Source organism: Eucyclogobius newberryi, unplaced genomic scaffold (genome assembly GCF_026437365.1).
Source record: "Eucyclogobius newberryi isolate DKJ021-1_F unplaced genomic scaffold, fEucNew1.0.hap1 SCAF_5, whole genome shotgun sequence".
Taxonomy (NCBI): Eukaryota; Metazoa; Chordata; class Actinopteri; order Gobiiformes; family Gobiidae; genus Eucyclogobius; species Eucyclogobius newberryi.
In genome coordinates, this window is record NW_027316167.1 from 29397346 (window position 1) to 29423843 (window position 26498).

The following is a 26498-nucleotide window of genomic DNA, read 5'->3' on the forward strand; positions in this document are numbered from 1 at the left end:
TCGTTTTTTTTTCTTCAGAGAACCCAAACAGAATGATGGACAGATAGGTACCAGCAAGCAGACAGCAGCCATACCCCACGGTTGGTGGTTACACTTTGAAAATATAATGTGGTTTACAAACACTTTAGAATTTGTGGTCTGGATAACACAAGCCACAATTGGAATTGTTTGGCTGAAATTATACAGAGATCATATTTCGAATAACCTGCTAACCTTAGTTTAGTGTAGTATATATGTTGCATAAACTAGTAGTACTATACTGCGCAAGTACCAGTGAAAAATCAAATATTGATTTGCAATGTAATAGCCAGATAATAATAATGGCCAAGCAATTCAGAAGAATAAGATAAGCTCAGGGAGACATAATGCAAGAGACTGTGAATTTGCTTTTGATGGAACGATAGACAGACAATGCATCAATGCAATGACCAGTCAGTGAGGATTCAAATGTAGAAACCCAATTTACAACATTTTAGTATTCAGAATATCAAATTAAAAACAAACAAACAAAGCATTCACAATGTTTTAATTTTGAAGTTATGCAAATGACCAAAGTTATCTAGAGTGAACAGATCAAATGCAAAGACAGACAGTTCAACACATGTTGAACACACGTTAGGATAAAGTGTCTGTGAGGAGTGAGTCGTTTGAACATTGGGTCTCGGAGCAGTGAGAGTGAGATGGTGTGAGAGTTTATGCAGGGTTACTAGAGCCTCATACCTGCAGACTGAGCAGGGTGTTCGGGTTCCTTGAAGGAATCTCCAGAGTTTGTTGAGTTTTTCCACTTTCACTTGGCTAGAAGTCGTTCTTAGCTCTCCATCAAAAAGAACCAAGCCAATTCCATTTCCATCCAACTCACGGACTGTTCACGGCACTTGGAAACTACCAGTCAGCTCCTGTAGCAAACATTTGTAGAACCTATCTCTTGTGTGTGTGGGTAGCGCATAAAGCTAATCGGTCGGTCATGGTCACTTGACCGCAGACAAGACATGCAATATAAAAGAGTATAGAGTTGGACCAAGAGCGTGTAGCTTAACGTGGTTTGACACCAGTTATATTAGACCTCTATTAACATGCTTTGTTTAGCAGTTTAAATTTTGCAGATTTTTCAAATGTTTGTTTCTCGATATAACTTTTGTGCACAGGCCTTTTTATTTCATCCGACATAAACAAACAGTATTTTTCCAAAATGGTTCAATGATAACTCATATTTCAAAGCCATTTTTTTTCTTCTTCTTCTTTTTTTTTTTTTTTTACAAACCACAGCCATCAAATTCTATGCCTTTTTGGAAACAGATCTCATTGCATTATCCACATTTAGTCCTCCCTTTGTAGTTGGCGCCAGATTTGCCCATGTAGCCTGTCTGTCTGTCACTTAAACACCCATCTGCCGGAATGACACATTTAGAGCAAAATGCAATAACATATCACCGGTAAGCCACCGCATGTCGCCAATTTGTGTGTGTGGGCTTTTTCCCCCCTCTTTCTAAAGCCAGGTCTTTTTTTTCCCAGAATAGAGGTGAGAGTGGAACATTAATGTCACTTTGCATTTGTCGATCGCGGGACATGGCGTACGGGATCAAGACGCAAAATGCAGCTGGAGAGAAAAAAAAATGAGGGAAAAAAGCTGTCTATAGAAATATTTATATTGGTGAACTGGCTATATCTGTCCAGCTTCATTTACAGGAGATATGTAGGCGTCAGACCAACAGACAGAATCGATAAAACACAATTATCGCTGGACACATCCCCGTAGCTGGATCTTGAGTGATAGGAAAGGTGCTTGGATTAAAGTGTGATTGCTTGGAATGGCAAAAGGGACTGAGTGGACCATCGCTAGCCTGGGTTTTAGATTTGGTGTTAACGGCTTATGGCACTGCTTACAATATCTCCAAGACTTTTATCTATCTATTGATTGTTGCTTTGGGGAATTAAGGGCGATTATCGTGTGCTCCAGTTCTCTAGTATATTAAATAGTCATATTAATTCACATTTAAATTTACTCGGGTGGCAAAGGTGCAGAAGTGTCTGTGTCGAGGAGGGATTAACCTCCATTCTTCATAATGTTGTTGAATTCTTTGGCAAGACACTTTCCTCCCAGTGCATCCATTGTCTGTACCTTGATGTATACATGGGTGATTTGGATGAAAAGTTCTTAATGTATCCAATGCTATACTATCATATTAAATCATGATAAATTGTCTCAATTCCGAATGCACAACTGTACCTGTAGAAAGGTAAAACGTCCTGATAATGGCCCAGGTAAAACTGGAAGTGACTGAAACAATGAATGGTTGAAAGTTTCAAGGAGATATAAAAGAGCTATGTGACCTTTAAGCTAAATGTGTCTTCTGCTTGAAATAAACTCAAAGAATTCAAAGCAGCAATTGCTTGATTTATGCGCCGCACAAACATACTTTCTTTATATTATTGGCTGAAATCACAGAAATAACTCAAGACACATGCCGACCTTGAAAGCGGCGATTCAGCCCACATTCACATTCAATGCAAATGCCCCCAGCGGCCAATAAGTCAAACGCTCTTGTTTTTGAACCAAACCCTCCAGAGAAACATACGGCCAAGGTCTGGGCCTGGAGGGCGCTGGTTCACATGTAATGGATTCCAATTGTATTACACATGACTGATCCACCACAAATCAGCTGCTGTTTCTGCAACATGCCAACAACAATCTCCCCGACACGCAAGTGATCGGCCATTACGCACAACCTTGAAGAAATGTCAAGTCGACTCGGTGTGTGCGGTGTATGCTGGCCGCGCATTCAGAAACCTTGCGAACCACCTTCTCCACACTAATAAGACCAACGGGGCGGCACTATTGAAATGAAGGGTACATGAAAAGTACAAGATGAGACTGTTGGTCTTGAGGTAAAAATGTGATATAGCATTTTTTTCATCTAAACCTCCACAATAATTCTCTGGGTGTGTTTATAACAGCAAAATGTAGCCCAGTATATCAGAAACAGAAAGGTTTATTACTATTGTCAGTAAAAAAAAAAACACAAAGTAGGAATTTGCTGTAATGAATTCCTTAATAAAATGAATAACCTTAAACGAATAATAGATTAGTCCCTTTTTTAGAAATGCAGGTGTGCAGTAGGACGCAGGGAATGATTGACATGTGAGAGAACTACTCAGCTGTCCATGCCACAAGGAAATTAGATTCAGATTTGGTGCCAAAAATACTCTATTATTCCTTTAACCTTAATAATGCTAGATGTAATGCTATTCTTAAAAAAGGCATGCATACAGCCGACATACAGGTGTCAAGATAATACACTTAAAACAAGCAAAGAAAGCAAAATTTGCACTGTTAGTTTTGCTTTTTTTGTTCCACCCCATACTGTATATAACAGTGCAAATACAGCAGTTGTTGACAAAAGTGACTTGAAGTGACTTGAGAAGGGTCTGCAGTGATCTCACCTGCACGTCCCAGAGGCCTGGAGACGTACAGATCCTGCAGAGATGGGAAACTGCAGCCGCTCACCTTCTCAGCAGAGCGCACGATGCTGCAGGACGTGTCCCTGGACGTGGCTCCAGTGTACCACGCAGTGATGGAGGAGCTAACTCAGTGATGGCCGTGTCGAAGCGGACCAGGCAGCTTGGTTTAGTATGATGTCATTTTCAGAAAGGTTAAGGAACGGCATATTTTTTTGTCCCTGCTGAGAATTTGGTCCTTTCTCTTTGACCTACATTCATTTGGGGAATCCTGCTCCAGGTCTTGAGACAGTTTCTTGATCAGGAGTAGCTAGCTAGACAGATTAGCCTGTCATGCATATGGATTACATGGGGGAAATCCACACTGACAAAAACATTCAAGTGCATAATGTTCTTGTGTGAGCAAATAGGGAATGCTAACTACTCTTCCACAAAGCCATTTTTTAAAGGGCTGGGCAGGCATTGTTTTGTCCTTTCAGTAATGTCATACCTCTGTGTAACCATAAATAAATTCTCCCATGTTTCAAACTAACCACCTTGGCAAATACAATGCCCTGCCTTTGTATTTCCACTAAATATTGCTGCTTTAAATGTTGCATAAGGGCGACTGCTTACCAGAAATCCCTCCTTGGCACAAAGAATGTTTACTGCGGACATTAAAAGCTTAAAATAAATATATATATATATGAAAGACAGGCTTCACATTTAACCTGAGTACAATAAAACACAGTGAATGGAAATATGCAGTCCAAAGCTTCTTCAAATCTAAAATGTAACTGCTCTGCTTGCCATGTTTTTGTGCTTTTGGGCAGTGGTTGTGAATGACAAGAGCCTCACTCGCAGCCTGTCAGAAATCAATTTGGCATCTGTTGGGTAGAGGCTTAGAACCCTTTTCAGATCTGGGCTTCCTATGCAAAGTGTATCTAAGGATTCTTTGCAAGTTTGAGCCAGTTGAGTGTTCAGCTTTTATCTGGGTAAGTTGGTGTGAAATTGCCCGAACGGCCCCTGAACTGAAAGCAATAAATGGAGTGTTTTTGTTCACCACCAGTCCATATTAGATTTGGAAACTAGTGAGGACACACAATAACCATCCAAGTTTTTGTTGGCACAGGAAAGTCTCGACGAAGAGCAAAAGTATCCCAACAAAGTACTAGCTTTCAAGTCACACCCTGGTCTGTGCTTCTTCCTAAAGGTAAAAAAGTAAGATTGGATTAAATTAAAGTTAAAAACCTATACTAGACAAACAACCTAAACTAGAGTATTACAACAAAACATTAATTAGGAAATAAACGACTGGGTTCTTTATTGTTTATGACTTTTATTAATTTATTGTGTCCAGTGGTTTTAAAAGTCGCACACCAACGTTTAGCTTTCTATTTATACGTTTCAACACAATAATTCACCAGGCTGATATCACAGAATAGTTAATAGCGATTAACTAGAGAAAAATGAAGACACATTTCGTACAGGAAAAAGCTCAGCACACCTGTGCAGGCGACAGGTCTGTAAGAAAACCGCAGGAACTTGTAGAAAAAGGATAACTCCTGCAGACTATGTTTTAATTTATTGTGTGTTTATTTATTTGAATCCGTAAGTTTTTCTTTCTCCGCAGGGAAAAAACAATGCAACCTTTCTGGCGGAGGGTGCGCCACAAGCTTATTTATTGCTAAGAAATACTTGGCCTGCGTGTGTCCATGGAGACCGGTGTTTAATGCCATTCTACGGAACGTACGCTCCAAATTGTGGAGACAAGAAAGTTGCAAACCCTCCACCAGAAAAGTTACATGATGCTACATATTGTGCTTATCAACTTTAACTTCTTCAATCAATTCATCAATGTTATACTTCTTTTTTCATTTGTTTAACTTCCCCTTCGATCTTCAAAGGTTATAATTCCATACACTACAGTAAATGCATTACTCTCACCTCTCCTTGTGTCCAATCTGCTGTAAAACTTTGTATAACCAGTATTTTACATCGTCCCAGCAACACAAACCGTATCCACATCCCCAATATTTTAGTAGGGGGGTGGAAAAAAATAGTTTCGGCTTAAAAACCTCCAGTAAAGCAGTATGTCACCCATAAAATGTATTTCAAATAGAGAACAGCTTGCATCTGTCAGATATGTCACGTCGAAATGACAAAACAGCGGTACAGCCACACTTGCCCATTCAGGTGCCATTCTGCTTTCGCACTGAAGGAACGTGCGTCCTTTGAAGCAGTAACAATCATCCCGTTTTACTCCTTGCTGCTCATGGGGGGAAAAAAAGTCAAACAGAAGGAAAAAAATGAAAAAGGGTGGCTTGGGTCACAGCGGGATTGTCTGCCCAGCACCAGCTCCGGAACACCCAAAGAGCTTAAAGTGATAAAAATGTCCCTGAATGACAGCATAAATCTGTATGATGACAAATAACCTCTTTGAAGCCGGCACCGCGGCAAATGGGATAGCGTTTCTGTATAAAAAAAAAAAGCAGGGGGACTTAAAAAGCAGCCTTGACAATGTCACACTGGCTGCTTTAGTTGTGTCGAAACTGCGGTATAGTGCTGCTATCTAAATAAGAGTGTCACGCCTGCTTACTTTTATATTACACCGCCACTAAACCAACCTTGACAATCCATCCAGTTTTAAAACGTGCGAACAATATAGTAACACGTATTAATATGTTTTATTTTCCTTTTTTTTTTTTTACCTTGTCTTACGTGCACAGCAATTCGTCACACTTCCTCGCCCAGGTGCCAGCATAATGCATAAACTTAGTACATAGCCGCTTGGTAAAAATTGAAATAGACTTGCGAAGAAATGAGCAATTTCCCTGTGGAAGGATTGGAAATTTTCGAGGCCGCTGGTGGGACTGACCTGTCATCAATCACCCCTCCGAAGTTAAAGGCTTGGTAGGAGGCAAGAAAGAGGCAGCGAAACGCGCCCGGAGCGTGTTGACAGGTGATACCCACCCAGTCGACAGCCTAATAGCGCTACCCAGGCCTGGACGAGCACTGGCAGCGCCGCTACGCATTTCAAACGCACTTTAGCTGATGCCATGCAAACCTCTCTAATTGTAAATAAGCTTTTAAACCTGCAGCGTGCTTTGTTTGATTTGCCTGCCCGAGCGTCTGCCAATCACTAAACTTAACCGCAAGAGTCTTTGAACAAATAGAGTGCTGAAATTCAAAAGGCTTCTCCAATTGATGGTTATGTTTTTGTTTTTTTGTCAATTGCAAATAAATCAGATTAAACCATTCACTGACCATTTTAGAACGTTGTTATTTGCGGCGTGTGATTTGTCATCTTGGATTTATGTTGACAGAAAGGGACACTGGCGGGTGACGGATCATTCCAGTATTGGCAGGATTGGGTGGCGATGTGGCTTTGGTTAATGCACTCCGACAGCCATAACAGCATCGTTAAGAATAGTCATTCAAATACAGTAGGCTGAATTATTTGTATTTTTTATTCTGTACCCATGATTTCAGAACCGAGAGCAGCTTAAGAACAGTCAGTTTGCTCATATAGTCATGTCTGGCTTCTATTTTTTTTCTAGGATCTTTTTTCGATGGAACCGTGTCGCGGGTAATGGGAATGAGTAAGGGAAGGACATTAAGCATTGTTGGAGATGGAATCCAACTCATGATGCTGCGACCGGCTGCACATTCTGGCATATCGACTATTCATTTGGTCACCAATCAGCACACGTGGCTCTTTGCAGTCTGATATTCAATGTTCTGAAATGATGATACACTTTCTGGGGGAATTTTTTTTTTATCCATTTTTTAGCTAAATGTTGGGTAAAGCTGGGCTTACACTGCGCGATTTTGTAAGATTTTAAAACATTCCAAATTATTCCCAAACACACAGTGGGATTGAAATTCATACGAGGAGAGCCCAAGGCTGACTATTCTGCACACTGAGCTTTGGTCGGATTCGCTGACCTCCGTACGAGGAGGAGGTGTGTTTACAGGGCTGCTGGCATGTTTGTGGTCCAACTATCTTCTCATACAGAAGGTTTAAACTCCCAAAACATCATAGATACTGTTACCAAAGTGTTGTCACTGTTAACTTTAGCTTTGTTTAAAGTTCGAGGCTTTTGCCACAAAACTTCTCTGCCTTTTGTGTGCGCAGTGAGTTGTTCAGAAGACATGTTTGGCGATCGTCCCCGTTAACCTTGGTCCCTCCAGGCCACCGGAGCTGTGTTTACTGTCGCTCGCAGTTGTATTTTACAGTATAGGCGCCGCTCTCTAACGGCTTCAGCAGCGCCCGGTCTCAAATCCCTGCGGTCCTATAATCAGCAGTCGCGTAGCAGGTAATCACAGCTCATAACCTCCTGCACACTGTGCGACACAGACGCATGGAGGAGCTCAAGGTCAGCTCAATTTAAAAATAGTTGTATGACTAAAATTTGTGCCGAAAAATCGCAGAGTGTAAGCTCATCTTAATGCAGCTTTAACCATCTTGTCAAACTGTTATGGTTTTGAGTTTATTTTAAGCTACTGATTTACCCATTTACTACAACAAACTATATAATTATTTCATTGCTGATACAGCCACTGTCTTGTTAATGAAGTCCTACTATATTGTTAAAGATGTACAGCAATATGACAATCAAGGCACCATATAACTTGCATATGACAAAATATCACATTTTTAAGGCTATAAATGAGTAATTGTCTGTTTTATAATTCCAGTGTTTAATTGCAGCCTCTCTTGCTTTCACTCTGTGCATGTGGGCTGCTGATAATGATGCTGGTGCAGGAGGAGTGGGCTTTCCCTATTGTGTGGAAGGCTCTCCAGCAGCTGGCATAGCTCCTGGCCCCTGTGCCCGATCGTGCCTCATCAACACCAGATGTTCTCCCTGGCTGCCTCGCCCCACCAGGACCTCTCCCGCATCATCCCAACCCACTCCAGCTCACATGCACATCTACATACATGTGCCACGCTCTTAATTAACACAATCACCGACACAACCGCTTCATCTATCTTTTCTACTTACGGTTTATAATGCACTATTTTCACACTCCGGCCAGTTAAACGTGCTGTTGACCCTGTGACCTTCCAACCAATCATAACATTGTTCTGTTCCTCTGAAACCCTATATTTATGCACAGTTAAGTCTGCTTGTCGTTTTTAAATAGTTTACTTGTTATTGTGTTCACAATCCAATGTTAAATCAGTTGTATGTGAAAATGCACTGTACTGTATATAGCATTGCCACCACAGGTTGTTTGTTTGCTTTTGTCCTATAATATTCACAGAAACATAAAAAAGGGGAAATTGGTTGGTGTGTGAAGGCTAATATAAAAATGCCAGTGGACTGTTGGATTGTTATATATTACAGTTACATATTGGTGGTTATTGCTCAGTAATTTTCGTCCTTCTTTTACAAAGTTGTAAAAGGCTATATAAATGTGACCATTTACCTTAACCTTTCTTATTTTTTTAATAGAGGCCATTTGTAATATACTAAGCTAGCAGTTTATTGTTTTGTGGCTAAGATACAGCCTTGTGAGTCTTCTTCATAGTGCAGTGAGGGACATCGTTTCAGTCAGCATGCTTCTCATTCAGCTGCAACATGCAACATTAATGACCTGACCTGGGGCTAGCAGTAGATGAACTGCCTTGGGGAGTTATGTTATTCCACATACACATTTGATTGACCGATAATGATATCAGTCAAAGTTGTAATGCTGTGTGTCTAATACATGGGCTTCAGTGTAATGTGAACTGTTCTCCAGTCACTCAGCTGTTTGTGTGACTTAACTGATACGATAAAACTATTCATCCAGAAATATTAAATTTTAGTCATCTGGACATTGTTTTTAAACAGGGCAACACTTTAAGAGAAGATGCCCCCTCAAAAACAGTGCAATGTACTGTATTCAATCCAAGGCAGTGAGGAAAGTTGTAAAGAATCTTACTGTTGAGACTAAACAGCCATTGCAGAAAAAGCTGTATCAACACAGAAGGCATGCTAATTCAGGATTACAGGGCGCTGTGCATCTTCATCTCAAAGCTTTTTTGGAGACAGTGAGGTGAAGATTCTAAGCAGAAGAGGAGTTAAGGAGGCCATTTTCTTTAAAAAAGAGAATCCCTCTTTGAACAGAAATAGCGGTTTAAAGATCAACTTACCCGTAATATAACAATTTGAAGACATGGTGCGGTATCAGCCCTGGCCATTCAGATACTAATCAGGTACTCATCAGTGATGAGGATTTATATGTAACATTACAGAGTTGTTAGGGTATCAAAGAAGATTAGTTTCAGGGGAAACTTAAAACTGTACTACAAATAGATAAAAAGGACAGGCTATTATCAGGAGGCTCCGCCCGGTTGGCAAGGCTTACTCAGAGTACTCAGACAATATCCACAGATTGAGAATGATTCTTGGATGAGATTCGAAACGTGTTGTTTTTCAACAACAGTGTCCAGATGGCTACAACTGAATCTTTTTCTACAATGGACGTACGAAGAATTACATCAACTTGTATCCATCCAGCCATATTTGGATGGGGTGAGCAAACCAACCTCTTGGCACTGACATACTTCCACTGGTAATCTAACCATGCAGAGTGGTTCATATCAGGATTCTAACTCTTGCTGGCATAGAGCAAAGTGGAGACGTGCTGAACCGCTTTTGAGTCCGTCTAAGCCAAATCGATGCCGAGGTCAGTGTAAGGTCCAACGCATCTTCATGTGCAATAAAACAGACTGGGAGCAAAACTGGGGGCTATTACATTATTTAATATCACACTGAAAAATCCATCTGTGTGAAGCAGTTCTGTTAGAAGCAAGAATTGTTACAGTTAGGGCCAATTTGTCCGATTTGGAGGAGCACAGTTGAACCAACACAAACACTGCAGGCTAGCATTTCTGAACAGAGATATGCTACACACTGCTGGGAGCTGACAGCTACTTCTGACTATTCGCATTTGAGTTCCATTTGTGCATCTGAGAAAAACCTCAGCTCAAAGCGACCGCCCGGGCAGAGAAGACAATGTGTTGGCCCATGTTTGTTGACACCAGTACAGCATTCTGCGTTTAATCAATGAGGTAAGCCAACACTCTCTAGGGCTGAAACAAAAGAGACAGAGACTTGCATAGTTTTAATGGACGCCCAGCAGAAATTATACGGTCTATTTGCTAAACATGAGATTTTGTTCCTTGCCACAGTTTTTAGGTTGCACAGTTCCTTGCCACAGTTTTATGTGTCATTTCACAATTGTTAGCTTTGATTGGAGGATTGGACGGCCGACTTTTTTCTTGTGTAATTAGGTGTTTTTTTCCCCCCATATGGTTTATTGTGAAATACGCTATCCATGCACTGTTTGCATCTAATAATAAACCCTGAAGAAGAAATCGTAAGTAGCGGTAGGATTGAGCGTTGGCGGTCCAGCCTTGCTTCACTTCGCCATCTAAAAAAAACTGTTCTAAAGCTGTGCATATGCCTAAAAATATATGGATTTGAATTCTTGCAATGTGCTAAAGAGTTTGCGAGAGCTGGCAATGAGTCAGAAAGATTTGAATACCTACTTCTTCCGTTGGGAAATTCAACAATGCTACACAATACGCCAACAGCATTAGGGAAGCATCCGCGAAGGGCTTTCTGTTGTGACAACGTTTCGCAAAAGGGATTAAGAGTCACTGAAGGCATCCTATCAGATCGCAGTAAAAAAACAATTCTTACTGTTGCGTCTTCAAGTCAATGGGGCCTTAGTTGAAAGTGCAATAGCGCAACAATGCTCTTTTGGAATGCAATTTAATTCAGTCCAGTCGGAGAAGATGGAGCAGTGGCCCTATCACAGCCAACTGCGTTTTGTACTTTGAGTGTTTGAATGTTATCCTATTTTGTTAGGGGGAAAGGCTCAGCCAAAGATGATCCCATTTTAGGCTTTTACAATCCGCTCGCTTCATCTCTCCTGGGGCTAGGGGATTTTTTTTCCTTTCTCGTGTGGAATGACTCACCCTTTAAAATATCAAATGTCCTTCTCTGTGTGATTAAGTGAAGGCTTTTTTTTATTTATTTTATTTCATTTTACACACCTGAAAACAAAGACGCGGCCACTGAAAGCCCATACATCACACACTTGCCACCTATCAGAGAGATATAAATGGAAAAGCCAGTCTTCATTTTGACAATAACAGACTGACAGACTCCTATAGCTATAGCTTTTGTCACTTATGTCTCTGACTCGGAGAAATTCACACAGTATGGGTATAAAATGGTTGGGACCGCTCAGCCTGGAGAGTGGAGAAGTCAGTGTTGTGGCTGTGCTCTAATCGCCTATTGATTCGCCTCCGCTTCACATCCAGGTATGAGGCACAGTGCCGCGCTTTCAGCCCTGTGCAGTGTTTACCACCCATGCAGACCATTCAGAGCTGTAAATAGGGAAAACAATAAGTCCCCATTAGGCTGGGTGCTCGCTGATGGGTGCACCCGAATCACAAGTTTCAAATGTATTGTGCTCCTTGACTGGCGCTGACTGGGTGTCCGTGGGGATTCGGCCGACCTCCCCGGCACAGCCAAAGGTCACACAGCAGAGGTATGGCTTTCTAATGCAGTGCCCTTTAGTGGCGTCTGAACAGCCTGCATTGTATTCCCCTCACATAGACTTCTCACACAGAGGTGCACAGAGAAGCCGGATAAGGAGAATGGCATTGACAGCAGCTCTAAAGGGCAATCATACAAATAATGCAGTCCAATAGCTCGCTTTATTTAGATTAAGGTGGCAGTACCTGTGACATTGTATGAACAAAAAAAACAGCCATCTGACTGTGATGCTCCAAGGACTCGGTTTTGATAAGAGCAGACAGAGGAGAAGGCTGCGTCTGCCAAATGCCACGATCATTTACAAGAGAGATTAGCTGTAAAAACATAGAAAACACTGAGATTAAAATATAATTGTTGTGAGTTTTCTTACACTACACTACTTAAATTATGATTAAGGTCTTATTAAAAACAAAACACAGGCTGCAACTTGCTGAAGATGAATATTTTGTCATCTACAGCATTAATAGTTTGTAATAAAAAGGAGGTGAAGTTGAAAGCAGAGGTGAGATTGTTCGTTGCCACTGACATCACGGAGATGGTAGCATTCTTTTCTCTGCTTGAATCACGTTATGAAAAACAGTGAGCGTTAGCTGAGCTCCTGGTGCGTTGGACCAAACGCTTGTTTGTATGTTCAGATATTCTTTTAATGTGTGATGCAACCTGTGGCAAGAGCAGACAAAGCAGCAGCTCAAGCAGCCTCACAAAGATACTCTGGGATTAGGCAGAAAGGGATTTATTCCCTTCTTGCAATTAGGGCACATTATCTCTGTAATTACTATTATTATCACAGAGAAAAAGAAAGGCCGTGTAAAAGCGTTGATCTAGGCAGTCCACATGGCTCTCTGTATATTCCTGTTTAAAGTTCAAGCACTTTATTAAAAATCTAAAAGTCCCACAATGTCCCTGGCAAAGAATTACAGTTAAATTAACCATGAAAGACATCCCTGGTATCAGATGTGAGATTCAGCCAAACTGTACGCACAATGTGGCTCTTCAGCTCTGCCGCGCTCCGCGACTGCACAAAGGACACTGCAGTCCCATTAGCCAAGTAAACAAACGGGAAAAACACAAATGAAGCGCTTTTACACTGAAACAATGGTTGTCCCATAGGAGTGAATATGGCGGCAGATGAAACCCAATAATGAGGCGCTCGCTCCTATAGATGGGGCTTGAGCGAAACAGGCCTCTCCTTTGCTAAAGAGATGAAAAGACGAGTTGATGCTTTATGGATCAAACTGAGACAGCTGCTTGTTTGGGGCGTGTTGTCAATTTTGGAACATTTGCAGATGAGAGTCAGAATGTAATGGGAAGCAAGAGGCACTACTGGAAATATCTGATACATTATCCATATAATGCATTTTTCAGTACATAAATACACTTATAACTTGGCCAGTGATGAGTCATATCCGTGTATAGGCAAGTCTGCTCACAGTAAGGATTTATTTTAATCCTTCCGACCGTTTGAGCAATCAAAACACCTGTAAATTGTACTGTTGGCTTATTTAAAAGGATAAAACAGAGAACACTGCCACACTAGTTGCAATTTCAAATTTTGAAATTGCAACTAGTGCCATGCCCATAGCCAAGGGACGATTATCGGTCTCTAATATAAAACAAAGGCAAACAGTATCATGCAGCACAGTTCAACATATTAACACTATTCAATGTGGCTTTAATGTATTAGTTTAACTGTGAGGGTTTTCAGTTTGGCAGGCATTAGTGGTCCAGATCTGGAAAACTTTCACAGTGAATGCACTCTCACCTAAAGTGGTGATGGGGGAAAAAAAGACTTCTCAGTAATAGGTATGTACTGGGACTAACAGAATTTTAGTTCAAATTATTCTGCAGAACAATCATGAATTCATGTCTTTTTATATTACTTTGTCACAGAAAGATTTGGAAATGCAAAAAAATGCTTGCAACAGAGAGGAAATCAATTGTCTATCTTGAGATTGTCACATTCCTCCTTACCTAGCAGTCTGTTTGCAATTACAGTGCAGCAGACATCTCTACAAGTGTTGGCTCCCACGGGTGCGAATACTGTTTCTTATTTCTACATTTTTTTCACGCTGCTGTGAGGCTGGAGAAGATTAGAAGTGGATGGTTGCGGCCCTTGTGTTAGATGGGGGCTCTTCGGGGACATGGCTTGGTAGCTTCATTGGCGTGAGGCAGCAGCAGACAGCGTCCCCATCGCTGTTGGAACATGGCGTGGCCCTAAGTATGTCTGACAGAGTATTGATTAGCTCAGGGCTCATGTGCAGTGCTTTGAGGAGCTCAACAACAGCCAAACACACAGATGGCTCCTCAATGACCGGCAGACATATGGTAGAATTGTATCAGTAAACAGACAAATAAAGTGGAGATATTGGCAAGCTTGTGCAGAATATTGATTATTCCAAAATCAATAAAACATTATATTTTCAGTGTTTAAGACCATGCATTCTGTGTTCTATGGTTCTGGGAGTAGTAGTAATTGAGAACTAATTATATTTATTTGAGTTAGGACTCAAATAATGCATATTAATTAATGTGTCAAGCAGTCTCAACATAAATATGAAGGAGTTAGCACGATAGCTTAATTTCATCTGTTGTCCTAAGGCAGGTAACAACATTAAATATTCAATTAGACAACGTCAGACACATAACTTAGACAAGACATTAAATCTAATAGACACAACAGACACACATTGGAGACGTAAAGAAAAAGAGAAAGTAAATAGAGCCCAAGAAAAAAGCACAAGATAATCTATGAAATAATATAACATTTTTGTATGATCTTTATTGAAAACACTTCAAGGACACACTGAATTAGATCTTAAGTTGACTTTTTCTTTTTTTGTCATGTGCCTGAATTGTTTACCATTATCAGCAACTAATCCCAGCACAGGGTTAGGGTATGTATATATGTTTTATACTACAATTCAGACAGAAGTAAGAGATATATTAAACCACGTATACTATTATAATTGTTGTTTTGGGTATTTTGGAATATCCAGTATATTGTCTACTATTAGAAAGGACCTGACCTATCCACGTTCCTACTCTCATATTTGGTCATGAGCTTTGGGTGATGACCGAATGGACAAGACGGCAGATACAAGCGGTCAAAATGAGTTTCCTCTGTAGGGTGCTCTGTTAGAGATCGGGATACAAGGGACGAAGCTTGGAGCTGAGGTTGTGGCTCGGGCATTTCCCTGGGATGGTGTTCTGGACATGCCCCCCCGGGAAGAGGCCCCGGGGAAGAGCCAGGACACGCTGGAGGGACTATGTCTCTCGGCTGGCCTGGGGAAGTGTGTGTGGAAGGGCAAGACTGGGTCTCCCCGCTTCAGACTGCTGCCTCCACGAGCCGGCCCCGGATAAAGCGTATGAAAATGATGGTTGGATATACATTTTAGCAAAGTTAAGTAAATAAATATTCAAAAAAAAATCGCACTATAATGTTTTGCCCTAAATTCAGACACAAATTACTCTTCCAATTTCCTCTATGGGACTAAAGTGAATCTGCAAAAGGCACAGGGCATTAACAGCTTTATTTTTTTTTTCAAACTTGAATGTTTTGTTGAAAGTAGTTTTGTTTTTCCAATTATAATATCTGGTTGTGTCATTTTCTAAGATTTATCACCTTTCAAACAAATGACTCTCTTAAGCTTCATAATACTTTCATTGTATGGGGGAAAAACAAGCTATTCTCCTCTATTTATTTGTCAATATCAATCTACTTTTTTTCATGGGACTAAAGATGAAGTGGTATCCCCCTGCTGTATAATCATAGCAACACTACTGACACTAAACAACTCAATTTGCCATCACCCCTTGAATAGTCCAATAGGGTGCAATAAAACTTTCTTTGCAAACTACATTGTATTGTCACTTCTGCTGGTCTCGAAACGCCTTCCCGAGTTCAACCGACACTTGAAATCATCGACAAACTTTGGCTAATTTGACAGTAACATATGACATTTGTATATTGCGGTATTGTTTGCGGCTTGTCACGCGTGAATTGATTGTTGCGCCACGTGATTATGCCGCGTCGCGCTCTCCCGTTGTACTTGAACGCACCGCCCCATGCTCGCTCCTATACTAACTTTATTACACATAATATTAATGTAGGGCTCAGAGGTGGCTGGCATTTTTATTGAATTATTTACAAGTGAAAATAATGACAGGGAGGTCTCGGGGCTAAACAAATAAATAAATCCGATCTCTAATCAAATCTGGATGATGTATGCGGGGCACGACGTTATTGAGTTTGGTGATAGGTGTCACATTGTGTACTAGATTGGAAACAATGGATTTTACTTTGGAATACAACCTTGACTGTGGTAACATTTCAGAATAAAATTTTCTGGTGACTGTCCTTAGATGGACATTTATAGAGATACAATGTTTTGTATGTTCTGTTTTTGATTATTTTGTAATGTAGAATGACATAGTATCGTGACTTTATGAATTAGCCCTCTTCTTAAAAAAAATAACTTTGCTTGGAGTAACTTACACACTGAAAGATATTAAGCCTAAATGTAAGGTCTCCACAAATTCAGGGATCCACACATTCTCACTAAATCCGGAACTAAATCTCAAAACTGAGCTCAAATCATGACAAAAGCACGTTTGAACACACCCTTCTATGTACATAACTCTATTTGTATACAAGTCCTATATATAAAAGTCACTTTTTCATAATGCATTACAGTAAAAGCATTAGGAAAATACAACATTCTAAGCTAATTAGTCGACATACTTGACTAGTACGTGAGTTTCTGAACGATGCTGAATTTGGACGTTTCAGACTCAAGGTTTTCTGCCACTTAAGAATTGTTTTGGTGTTTTAAAGATAGTAAAGGTAAATAATTGTGGAAAACTCATTAGCTTATGTATATGAAGAGGAAGATAAATGTTCTATTATCTATTAAACAGTGGTATGCTATAACTAGTCAGAGCTGATTTTTGAATACAACTATCACCTGCTGGAACTCACGCCCACAACCCTCCAAGACAGACTCATCACAAAGACGGACTCATCACAAAACTTCTAATCACCAAACTGAAAACTCACCTATTTAAACTTGCATTTTCTTGACTTGAGTGTCCAAAAAAAGTGCTGAAAGTTTGATGTATTACTACATATCATCATTAGTGGGGCTGAGAACATTGGCTATTATTGCATGTATAGTGTCTTTTGCAACATTGTGTGAATTCAAATGAAAAGAACATCGAAGTCAAATGGTTGGACTTCACCCGTGCGCCTCTGGCATTGTGCCGGGCTCGCCGCGAGATAAGGCTCTTGTGAAAGCGGTAATAAGAGCACACGGAAGGTGCGAAAGTCAACGGACAATTAACTTCACTTGACATGCAGCGGACAATATCTCCAAATGCATTTACCAATGTACGGTCGCCCAGATTGGCCCGAGTAAAAAGAAAATTAAAATGATGGTCCTGAAGTCTATTATCTCAGCGCTGACCACAATGACAGATAGAGCCAGGTTTGGAATAAAAAGAAAATTGACAGACAAGTCCACAGTCTGAAGGGCGCAAGTTTAAATCTTTAAAAATGACTTCAAAATGACCTTAGGTGTGAATTGACTTTAAGTTTGTCGAAAGGACATGTGGCAGTGGCAAGGGACGGATCTCGATTGATATATCCATCCAAAGCGGAGAGGGCTCGAAGTGGCAGGGCCCACTAGGAGCTTCTGTGAGCAGATAAGGCGGCCATTATTCCCTAAACTTGAATAATCCCAGGATGCAGAATGACTTGGCCTTCCCCCAAGGGTTAGCAGGCTTCTAAGTCCTTCAGAAGAGCACCGCAAATGGAATAAAATCTCCTTTGCATTGTGAGTTGTAATATTCAATTTTTTGAGGTTTGGGGCATATTTATTCCATGTAGATTACTCTGGATGGGTATTTTTTTTATTTTGCACATATATATGGTGATTATACTGATATGCTAAATAATGGTCTATTTGTCCACCTCTCTATGGAATATTGATTAATGTCCTTGTTTTTGTTATATTTTCTACAAAAGTGTGCCTTATCCAACCACAAACCATTTTATTTATAAGACATATCTAAAAGCATGCTGTCGAAAAAACTAAATCCAATCTGGAATGAAAGGTTATAGAATGATCTTTAATCTTTACATCTCAGACACATTCCGTGCCATTTCTGTGCATGAATATGTATTCTGAATGCTGAAGCGAGTAGCCATTTTTTTTAGTTTACTGGTAATTTGAATAGCTTCACTCCTACGATGGCGTAGGGCATGTCCTTGCGCATTATGATTCCGTCTAAAGAGAAGCTATCCGTTTCAAAACAACGATGGGCTAAAAATGCCTGTGGTTCTTAGTGAAAGCGATCCGTGGGTTTCAGTCACGTGACTTATTTGTTGTCACCGCCATGTTGAAGGCGCCGCCGCATGCTGTTGCTGCTCTCCGCTGTTAGATAGAAGATAGTACGGTGCGTAACATTTTAAATTAAAAGGGTTAATACATCAAGAAGACACAATTTGCAGACTTTGATCCTTATCTACAGCGGCGAGTCGTTGACAACAAAACAGCCACAACAAACTTATACGGACATTTACATCTAAGCTTCCTCGTTCATAAGCGCTCTGCACGGGACGAGCCCTCAAAGCTTTCAAGAGCACGGACTTTGGGTGAGTGACTGTCTGATCCTAAAATATAACACTTGGACAGTTGGAAACTAGAAAATTTGCAATGGCTGAAGCCATTGCTAGAGTGTCTGCGCCTCTCCCTCTCTCCCTCTCCCCCACCTCCCCCTCCCGTGTGTGTAGGTGTGTGTGTAGTAGCTCTCTCTCTCTCCCCCTCTCTCTCTCCCTCTCCCTCCCTCTCTCTCTCTCCCTCCAATTAGGCTCCATAACCTGTCTGCAAGTAGGCTAACGCTTATTAGCACGTAGCCACACAATACTATGTAAACTAGCATTAGCCATCTGTTAACTACCGGAAACAAATAGCTCAGTGCTAAGTCTGGACTGATTTCTGTAAGTCTACTGGTCCCTCCTGAGGACATTTCTGGTGACAAACAGAGCCTTGGGGATGTTACAGAAGAAAAAAAACAGTTTTGAGACTTTAGTTGGCAGGGCCCACAGTGAGCATGCAGCTTTCATCATCAAGATGGCAGAAGCAATGAATGTGTGATGTCACTTTGGACCCAAGAATACAAAAATATCCAATTGCTTGTTTTGGGTGCATATATCCACCCTTGGCTTTTAAACTGAACACAAACTTCTGCAAACAGACACGACCAGTACTTGGATCCGTGGATGAGTACTGCGGGGGAGGGGCAGCTGAAGTAGAAGTGTAAGGAGCAGCTTTTAATGGTTCAGCTTCTGTCCTGATTTTCTTCCAGAACCAGAGCGTTGTACAGTGTTTTGGAAATGAGTTCCCGGGTTTGATTCCATGACCTTCATGTTTATCATTCTCCCCATTAACGTGCACATCAAATCAAATCAAATCAATTTATTTTTGTAAGGCCCAAAATCACAACAACAGTTGCCTCTGAGGGCCACAGGGAGAAATGAATCAACAATGTCTGTGGTTGCGATGGAGTCAGACAATGTCTGTGGTGGCGAGGGACGATGTCCCAGGGTCCTCTGTCCTTAGACTCTCCTTCTCGGCCAGGAAAAACTACAAAAAAAACCTCTTTGGGAAAAAAGCGTAGAAACCTGGAGGAGTTCCAGTGAAGGAGAGATCCGACTCTCACAGACGGACAGACGGACACGAGGGAGACTGGAGCTGGACCCACTCTTCAGGCACATGAGGGACCGACTGAGGCGAACTGGACCCACTCTTCAGATGAGGGACCGTCTGAGTCGAGCTGCACCCACTCTTCAGGCAGATGAGGGACCGTCCACACAGGGCAGGGACCACTTCACCAGGGAAGGGGCATCTGGGTCCACAGGTCCTCAGGAGTGAGAGAAAGAAAAGAAGGCGGTGAACAGTTTGCAAGTGGAATCAAAAAATAAATATTGTTTGATAGCATAAGTAGTCAGAAGAAGAAGAGGATAGTGCTCAAGCTGTCATACTTCCCCCAGCATAGTTACTCCTAGGGCAGCGTAGCTAAAGCTGTGGGTTTATGTTTCTGTTCCTAACTAGTCTGACCATAAGCGATTTCGAAGAGGAACGTTTTAAGCCTGGACTTAAATGAAGAGACTGTGTCAGCATATTTAACATGGGTCGGGAGCTGATTCCATAACACAGGAGCTTGGTAGCTAAACGCTCTACCTCCTACAGTACTTTTAGAGACTCTTGGGACCACCAGAAGGCCGGCATTCTGAGAGCGAAGAGCTCTGTTTGGATGATATGGTTCTATAGCATCTTTGAGGTAGGATGGGGCCATGTCATTTATGGCTTTGTAGGTCAGGAGGAGGAGTTTAAATTTGATTCTAGACTCTACGGGGAGCCAGTGAAGAGACTTCAGCACCGGCGTAATGTGCTCTCTTCTTTTTGTTCCTGTTAGTAATCTTGCTGCTGCATTTTGAACCAGTTGAAAGCTTTTTATGGAGCTTTTAGGACACACTTAGATTAGACTACAGTTACAGTAGTCTAATCTAGTCGTTACAAATGCATGGATAAGTTTTTCGGCATCACTTTTAGGCAGGATTCTTCTGATTTTGGCGATGTTGCGCAAATGGAAATAGGCTGTTTTACAAGCTTGATTTATATGAGCTTTAAATGAGAGCTCCTGGTCAAATAAGACTCCAAGGTTTCTTACAGTAGAACTGGAGGCTACACTGACATTGTCCAGTGTGACTATCTGCTCAGATAGAGAGTCTCGTAGATGCTTAGGGCCAAGCACAATGACCTCGGTTTTTTCAGGGTTAAGAAGCAGGTAGTTTAGTGTCATCCAGGTTTTTATCTCCTTCACACAAGTACTAAGTCTGTCTACTTGATCGCTCTGATCAGGTTTCATGGATAAATACAGCTGAGTGTCGTCTGCATAGCAGTGGAAGTTAATGTCATGCTTTCTGATAATGTTGCCTAATGGTAGCATATAAAGAGTAAACAGAATTGGACCGAGTACCGAACCCTGTGGCACACCGTAAATTACTTTAGAGCTTGGTGAGGAGCTCTGGTTTACATTAACAAATTGGAACCTATCAGATAGATAGGATTTAAACCAGCTGAGGGCTGTTCCTCCAACACCTACATCACATTCTAACCTCTGCAGTAGAATCTTGTGGTCGATGGTGTCAAACGCTGCGCTGAGGTCCAACAGAACCAGGATTGAGACCAGTCCATCGTCAGCGGCTAATAACAAATCATTTGTGACTTTAACTAGTGCAGTTTCAGTGCTGTGGTGGGCTCTGAACCCTGACTGGAAAACTTCAAATAAGTTATTGTCCTGCAGGTGGCGACAAAGCTGTTTTACTACAACTTTTTCAAGGATTTTAGAGACGAAGGGAAGATTTGAAATAGGTCTGTAGTTTACCAATAGGTCGGGATCTAGATTAGGCTTTTTCAGAAGAGGTTTAATGACTGCATGTTTGAAGGACTGTGGAACATAGCCACTTTGGAGTGAAGTATTTATTATATTAAGAATAGGGTCTATAATTAGGGGAAGAATGTCTTTGAGGAGTCTGCTTGGAATGGGGTCTAGGACACAAGTTGAGCTTTTAGAGGACATAATGGCTGAAGTTATCTCTGCTTGATCAACAGCTGTGAACCTTTCTAAGTTTACAGGTGGATTTATATGAGACGTTAGATTTACAGCTTGGGCTAGTTCAGGGCTAATAGCGGGGGTAATTTCATCTAATTTATCTCTGATTGTTTTTATTTTATTGTTAAAAAATAGGAGGAAATCATCAGAGCTAAGTGTAGCTGGGATTGAGGGCTCTACTGCACTGTGACAGTTTGTTAGCCTAGCTACAGTGCTGAAAAGGAATTTAGTGTTACTTTTGTTGACTTCTATTAGATTTGAATAATATCTGGTTTGGGCCTTACGCAGAGCCTGCTTATAGGACAGCAGGCAACTTTTCCATGCTTTTAGGGATTCTTCGGTGTGAGAGTGACGAAATAATCCCTCTAACTTTCTAACTCTTTGTTTATGTGAACGCAGTTCTTGGTTGTACCATGGGGAGGCGCGCTTTGGCCTAATGACCTTCTGTTTTAACGGCGCGACAACGTCAAGAGCAGACTTCAGAGAATTCATGGTCAAGTCGACACATTGATCACTTAAACTGGGACTAAAGCTGTTCTCAGCAGGATCACATGACATGTCACTGAATATTGGCTCTATTATTTCTTTGAATTTTGAGATAGATTTTTCAGATATTGTCCTTTTCATTATAACTTTATTTTGTGGGACTGGATGATCTTTAAGAATAAACTGAAAGGTAATTAGGAAATGATCTGACAATATAGGGTTTTGAGGGAGGACAATGAGGTCACTAATCTCTGTTCCATACGTTAGGACAAGATCCAGAGTGTTCTTGTGAGTGTGAGTCGGTTTATTTACATTGATCACATAAACTGATCCTCTCTAGGTGCTGCTCACTAGATGACAAATGAGTCACGAGCTAAGGCTGTTGCTCATTACTCATGGCGAGAGTGACATTGAAGAAAGGATCACATACAAAGAACACATTATTGCCCTAACCCTTTTTCAGTTATGTCCAATTAACAGGGACATATGGTTTGTCAGCGAGGTGTATCAATTCCCATCTCTGTAACATTGCAGTATCAAGAATTGGCCCAAACTAATCCACTAAAGGCATTTTTGCTCTGACAGGCAAAGTGGCAGACCATAAAGTATTATACAGACATGACTTAGTATTATTTTTGTTTTGAAAAGCTATGTTTTGGCGATCACACGCCACCGCCAACTCTAATCAGGTCAAACAGCTTCAAGGTGAACCTGTTTGGGCAGCAGAGCCAGTCCACTCTCCTCCAGAATCAAAAACGTACCTCTTCAGATAATCCTGGACACGTAATCAATCACTCACGCATGCTCCCAATACCAATGCATCCCCATCCTGTCCCGTGTTTTATGATGTTGTTGCTTATGTGTTTTTCAGCTTGTCGTTATCTGGGGTGTTTTCAAAAAAGTATAATTATTTTGCACTCACGACAAGGAACGTTCTAAACTTGTTGAAGAGTAATAGGCAAACCTGTGGCGAGCTAACTTTGCGAGAGTCACATTCTCACCCGAACACGCCAGACATGAAAGTTTTGCAATAAATCTTCCATCTGCGATCGGTCTGTCCATCTTGGGCTGAGAATGAGTACCTTGGGAAAATTCTGCCTCTGTACTTCGCCGGGGTCAACCAAGTAGATCGGAATTAAGGGCAGCCAGGCAGAAAATGGCTACAAGGGCCATGCAGCATATAGTGAAAGTACAGGTGAAGATGATTTTCAAAGGGCCTCTAAAAATTAACTGTGCCATATACCGCGCGGTCCTTTCCCTGCAGAATTGGGGGAAGCTTCGTGCACGCTGCTCGGATGGCAGATGATGAGCAGCGGGCTTTTGATGGACTTCGACGTGCACCTGGGATCTTGTTGGGGGAATTCGAGCATCGCACAGCTTCAGTTATAGAGCCTGTGAATCGAGAAAGTGGGAATGTTTATCAGATGTCAATATTTCTGCTGTGCACCAGTTGTTATTGATTTTATGTAACATTTATCAATCCTGTACTAATTTGGATGTTTGACGGATTCTGAATTTGAGCTATTTTAGGTATGAAATTAAGTAAAAATGTATATTAGTAATAATGTGTTATGTGCAAACGCAATGGGGCTTTAAATGATGTTGCACTTCATCTTCCGGTCTCCATAACACATAAATATGTCTTACTTTGATGTTGTTGATGAAGTTTAGCGGCTGTGCTGGTAACTGGATCTGCAGCCAGCACATCAGCCTTGGAAACCAGCCAAGAACATTACATGGAAATCTAAATATTACTAATATTTTACTTAAGGTTTTCAACAGTTTGGTTTAAACATAAAATCAGAAATCGTGTTGTTTCTCCCTTTTGGGATTTGGTTTAAAAATGGACCCAAAGATCAAATCTTACACAGAATAATCGCATTCACATTGAGCAGGAACAATGCTGATAAGTCATTTTCTCTCCCCAGCACGAATAACACATCGAAGCTCCAGACGTTTGTACTTTCATTTGAACTGCAGCGGAAGGACCGTATAGTTTATCATAGCTGCAGATCTAAAACAGACGAGCGCACGTCCAAACATGTGTATCATCATTTTGTGACAGTTTCTTACCTCGTGCAGTTTCAATACCTCTTATATTCTGCTCCTGTCTTTATTGGACATGGAAATCAGTGTTATTGGGATCTTCAATTGTAGTTTCTAAGTTTCCAAATACAATTATTTTTTTTTATTTTTTTTAATTGGACTTTCCAGTTTTGCATGTCCATTGTAAAACTGCCTTTATTGTGATATCTGCTTTAATTAACTCTGTATGTCTGCTATTAAATATTTATTTAAAAAGTTGTGGGGATTAGAAAACAACAACATTATTTTATTTATTGTATTTATATATAATTTAATTTATTGTACTATTTGAATTTATTTTGTTCTATTTAAAATTATTTCATTGATTTAATGTATCTAATTTATTTTATTAATTGTATTAATTTTATTTATTTTATTGCATTTATTTTATTTCTTATTTTATTTATTAATTAATTTTATTATTAATTGTATTTATCATATTATTAATTGTATTTATTTTATTTAAATATGTATTTATTTATTATATTTTTATTCCTGTACCAATTTGGATTTTTCACAGATTCCGAACTTGAGCTATTTTATGTAACATTAAAAAAGCAGCAAATGGCTTACAGTCTGTGCAGTAGTTTTAATAATTAACTCTTCCTTTTGTGGCTCCGTCAATACAAGGCCAAGGTCCAGGCACGAGGAAGAGACTCTGTCATTGTGTCAGTCAATTTCCAGATCTGGTAATCGTCCAAGTTAATTAACAAAAGCCCTTGTTTGACTCACCCCGGCTTGTGTACAGGCTGGGAATTCGTCTTGATACGGCACAATGAATAAGTGATAAGCTGTTTGGGTAATTTGCTGCGTGTCACAACTTTTATTATTTATTATATCATGCGACGAGCAGCGACGTGCGCGGCGGCGGACGGGAGGGAGAACGGGCTATTGGGGAGGCTGAGGATAACAATGAGCAAATGTGACAGGATGGTGTGGGCGGAATCCACTTAGAACTATTACAATCAAGCCTAATTTCCATGAGCCGCCGCCGACCTTCAGATGACTTTGGGGGGGTTCGCGTACGGGAATTGCGGGCGCGGGTATTACGGCTGATGCATTGGTAATAGGGCCGCGCGCCACGGACTAACGCTGACTAGCTAAGAGGGAGAAAGGGAAAGGGGAGAAAATGCATGCTTGGCGCGAGGGGTGATCGCTCCAACCCCACTTCACGCCGTGTGATGGATTTGACATTCATCAGTGACCTGTCAACTAATGCATTTGGTTTTATATTACACCCGGGATTGTTCTCTCGTCCTCTTTTTACCTCATGAAGCAAGATTAAAATGCTAAAACTGTGAATTAATTTCCACACCGTTGCGAGCAAAGCCGGGGAAATTCTGGATTTTGGGGAGTGATGGAGTGGTTCATTTTGAAGTGAAGAGGATTATGAAAAGGTGGGAGTGCTTTAATGTTTTATTATGGCTTTAGTTATCTTTAAGGGGCTGGAGATTAAAAACAGTGTTGTGAGAGTGTGCATTGGTTATACAGTAAAACATATGTATTACTGACACTCTGTTATGACCGGCTTCTTTAATATTCAGCTGCATAAATGTTTCATCTACGGGGAGGTAAAATCTCAGGAGGTTATGAGTGTTTTTTTTTCCAATATAAAGCTGTAAGTCAAGGGAAAAATATGTTTTTGCACAAAGTGATAATGCACACTGTTGCATGAGTATGGCTCAAGCACCTGAAATCCCAAAGATGTTTCAAAACCTTACGGGACATGGAGATGTGGGTGGTGATGTACAACACGCTGAACATAATGGGACAGGGGGCAAAATGCTTCAACAAAATCCATTGCAAACATGATTGATGGAAAAAACTGTTTAAAAAAAAGTGCTGGTCCCAAGCCTTGGTAAATGTGAAAGTCTTTACCAGGACTGACATCAGGGTTGCCAGGCTTCAGGAAGAAAACTCACACAAAAGCGCTCCTCCCTCTTTCAAGCACGAATAAAAGCTCCGCCGAGGCAAATGGCTTTGCACAGGAGGATTTGTCACTGTAGGACTTTCATTAGGCTTTTTCTAAAATGAATACATTATACATAGAAAATTACTCTGGCTCAAAATGTGGAAAATATTTTTGACTTGGCACCTCTGACTGATATCCAAGATAAAATAGATAATGCATCACAAAAAAACGGAAAGAGACGGGGGACAAAAAACAACTAGTGCTATAGAAAAGTATATTAATGATGATAAATAATTGCACATCTCCAAAGGTAAAACAACACAATTTTGATTTTGATTTTTTTT